Source organism: Drosophila subobscura, chromosome J, assembly GCF_008121235.1.
Source record: "Drosophila subobscura isolate 14011-0131.10 chromosome J, UCBerk_Dsub_1.0, whole genome shotgun sequence".
NCBI lineage: Eukaryota > Metazoa > Arthropoda > Insecta > Diptera > Drosophilidae > Drosophila > Drosophila subobscura.
Genome location: NC_048532.1, coordinates 8307286 through 8311398, shown reverse-complemented (window position 1 = coordinate 8311398; position 4113 = coordinate 8307286). Strand labels below are relative to the sequence as shown.

Below are 4113 nucleotides of genomic sequence, written 5' to 3'. Positions count from 1 at the left end.
ACGAGGCGAACCGTAGTTGGAGGAGGAGGAATAGGAATGGAACAAAACACGACGACAAAGGCGTAAACTAACTTTAAGTAAGCGTAAAAGGCAAGCAGCTAATTAAACTTAGAACAGAATAATTAAATGGGAGTAATGTACATTTCGCTTGTTGCTATTTTTAAGTTTTAAATCAAAGTCTTTTAAAGAACTTTATTCATTTTCTTATTAACAATGATAAAACCAACAAAACCAAAACCACAAAAAAAATTAAGCAAAGCAAATGCGCGAAAGTAAAACGAAAAAAGAAAAACTATATCTCTCTTTGTAATTCTCCAGGAAAAGAAAAAGAATACAAATTCAAAAACTGCGGGAAGAACGAACGCAAACGAAAACATTAATAAGAATCCTTTTCAACTCTCTGTGTATTTTTTAAGGTATTATTTTTTGCATCAATGTGACGCTTTTAAGCATTTTTTATATGGCAAAAGAATTGTATCTAAAACTCTAGTAAAAGCGAAAGAAAACCTAAGGACAAATGACAACAAGAAAAATGCGAAAATGCGACATCTTTGCTAAAACTTTCAAATTTATACGCGTACTTTTTGTGCCCTCAACTTGAATGCAAAAAATCATACACTGAAAATCTGAATTTGAGATCAAGAGATACAGTTACAAGAGAAGTAAAAGAAAGTAAAAACAAAAAAAAAACAGATTAAATAAAGAAAAATTAGTTTAAGCATAACATTTTGCAGCTTTTGTGCTTATTTCGCTTAAGAAAAGTAAGACTAGTTGAACAAAGAAACCAAAAGTAAATGAAGAAAAAAAACATTAAATCTAATTGTAAGTAAACAAAAAAGCATACAAGAAACGAGAATAGATCAGTATAGAACAGAACAGAAAGCGTAAGTGAAAGAGAAAAGAGGCAAGGAAGAGAATCAAGCAAGAGCTAGGGAGGGCACTCTTGGCCCAACGAAAGAGGCGAAAGCGGCGAAAGCAGCGGAAGGCGTTAAACCGAACATAGCAAAAGATTTAAACGAAGAAGAAGAACTCATAAAAGTAAATGAAGAAGAAGAAAAGGTCTCTTTGGTAAGAAAACAAAAGAAAAACCTAAAACCTAAAGAGCAAAAAGCTGTCATCCAAAACCAGAAAACAAAAACAATGAAACTGAACTTTTTCTGAATCAATAAAAAATTGATTTTCTGTAAGAAAACAAAATCCAAATGCACTTTTTACTTCAACAAGTTGACCACCCGGTCAAGAAAACAGAATCAAGCCAAGTTTTTATCTTTTATGGATAGGATATGGTCTTGTTTGTCCGAAATATAATGCTACGAAGACCTACTGTGAGGGGCCAAGATCCAAATATTTATTTCTTTTTCATTTAAACAATTAGTTTTTATTTAATATTACGTCTCTGCCCCAGATGTTGTCCAGTCCCGTTGAGTTTGGCAAGCCCTTGCAATGGCAGCATCGTCTCAAAAAGGTGTGTTTATAGACAGTCTCTCTGCGTCTCCCTCTTATTATTATTCAAAAACAATTTAATTCGTGCTATCGCAACCCAATGAGACACCCCAGTTTGTTTCGATGAGCCAATCGGTCGTCCAAATGGTTACACCATGAAGCTTTTGTTTGTAGCCAGTAGCCAACAGTAGCCAGTTGGCGCCTTATTGTTTGAATTTAGTCAATACAAGCGTTTCATGGCAGCGATCTTTTGTCAGAAATCAGTAATACTCGATGTTTTTACATCTATTTACATCGATAGTTCCCTTGCTCATTTTTCAGCACTGGTTATCAAAAAACATAAACATCGGAAAATTTCGCAAACTTTATTGCAAAAACAATTAAAATGGGTTAATTCTAGCATTTAGAACCTCAGTAAAACGATAAACAATCATGGCGGATAGTGTAGCAGGTAAATTGCAGTACGAGAACATGACAGCATGCACTGTCAACTCCATGCACTCTGTTCCACCCTTTGGATGATCATCTTGCAAAGTTCATCTATTTGTTGTGTTTTTAGAACTCCATTCTTACGCTGCAAGCCGAAGTACCACTCATCGGAAGTCAAAGTACGGACTGGCTAGGTCTTCCTCGTGGGAGAAAAGCTGGATGGAACCCAAATGACAGACCACGCGGAACTACGTGCGCCCTATGGTGCTGCGCGGTAGCCAGCTCTGGAACATATGATCCATGCTGCTTTCCCACCCGCGCAAGATTTCACAGATTTTGGAAGGATATGGCGGATTCTGTAGCAGGTAAATCTTAGTATAAACACAAGCCAATAGGTAGCAAACAAGACAGCATGCACAATTCTCCATGCGGTGTGTTCCACCCTTTGGATGATCATTTTGCAAAGTACATCTATTTGATTTTACAGATTTTGGAAGCGATGCATACACACACTGACTGCCAAAACAAATACTGACTAGCATTACGTCCCCAATGCGCAGTTTGAAGAGTCCGAGCGGCAAAAATTAAGTTTGGAGGTCCCGCATTGAGATGAGGATGAACAGCGACACGCACGCGACACGCACAGAATGCAAGTATATCAGCTGAACGCATCGATATAATTTATGGGCAATCTATTGTGTGTTTTCTCCCTCCTCAGTTGACAAATGAAAAGGATGCGAGCAATGTACATCAAGATCGCATACTGACTATCCTCGTTATCGATGCCCATTGGCTGCTTCTTTTACAACAGAGCCAGTCTGCCAATGTGCTCAAGATCTACGATTGCTTTGACTTCATCAGCTTCCGCTTTCCCGCATTCCCGCTATGAGGACATGTCCAGGAAGTCAAGGCTGTACCTTTGACGACAGCGAGGAACTGCAGTCCATCTGCGGATAATGTGCCAGTATTGCAATATTGCAGATGAACGATACGAAGAAGCAGATAACAGTCGGGCCGTTCGTCTGGCACAGGCCTGTGTGGCAGTTTGGGGCTCAAATGTGTGGTGTGGCTTTCGCCGGCTGTGGATTTCATGGCATGGCAAGGATTCGACCATACGAAAAGTGCACCTTAGGATCAACATACATACTTTTGTATACTGCCAAGCGAAGAACCGAAAAGGTAAGGTGTAGTATATTGTCTCTTCCAGCAGCTCTTTTTTACCTGTTCTCGTTTGGTGTTTTTCAGAAATTTGAAACCGTTGAACGATGAGGACTGCACGCTTCTATGGCAGCTCTCCAATACACAGCTGGCCAAAGGGGCCAAACTATGTGGCAATCGCTGGAGCGTGAATGCCCCCAGTAACTTCAACCTTCTTCCTGTGAATGATCGTGGAAGGCTTGCTTTTCGTCGTTGCCGGCATACACGACTTTACATTGTCCAACAAGAACGACTCCTACGTGGGCTGCGATCAGAAGTACAAGGACTACAAGGATCAGGAGTCGAAGTGGCCGCTTTCCAGTCTGACAGTCAGACCGAGTCGGATTAGGGCGCAGGATAAGATTACAGGATACACAGCAAATACTTCCTTAAAGGACACTTTTTGTAAAAATATAAAATTAAACAAGTTTTTGTACCAATAAAAAGCGTAGCATACTTTCGGGGCTATCCAATAATACCGTCAACATTTTGAAGTATCTTTTGGGAGCTGGTTTGATTCCCGATAGTGTTGCATACTTTCAGGTCGAACGGATCCCTATATTAAAATGGCGTGAAGCAGCCATATCCTGCAGTCCTTAAGGTCCTTAATGGATTCAAACGATGCAGGACACTGTCCCGATCACGAGGAGACGTGGCATGTCCTGATCCGACAGGACACAGCCGAGTTATAGCGTTGTAAAGATTATATCTGAAAGCAACGGTAAAATGGCATTATCCTTAATGTCCTTGCATCCTGAAGGATTTCCAGCGATCCGGGACATTGTCCCGATCACGAGGAGGTGTGGCATGTCCTGATTCGACAGGACACACCCGAGTTATAGCGTTGTAAAGATTATATCTGAAAGCAACGGTAAAATGGCATTATCCTTAATGTCCTTGCATCCTGAAGGATTTACAACGATCCGGGACATTGTCCCGATCACGAGGAGGTGTGGCATGTCCTGATCCGACAGGACACAGCCGAGTTATAGCGTTGTAAAGATTATATCTGAAAGCAACGGTAAAATGGCATTATCCTTAATG

The 4113-nt window shown here is 40.4% G+C and overlaps 1 long non-coding RNA gene across 1 annotated transcript; it reads left to right on the top strand.

The window, feature by feature from the left end:
• Positions 1-1705: 1705 nt before the first annotated feature.
• Positions 1706-2778, top strand: LOC117893927. The gene is made up of 3 exons (XR_004648828.1): positions 1706-1894; positions 2003-2237; positions 2360-2778. It is a non-coding gene; the product is annotated as an uncharacterized LOC117893927 (long non-coding RNA).
• Positions 2779-4113: the final 1335 nt, after the last annotated feature.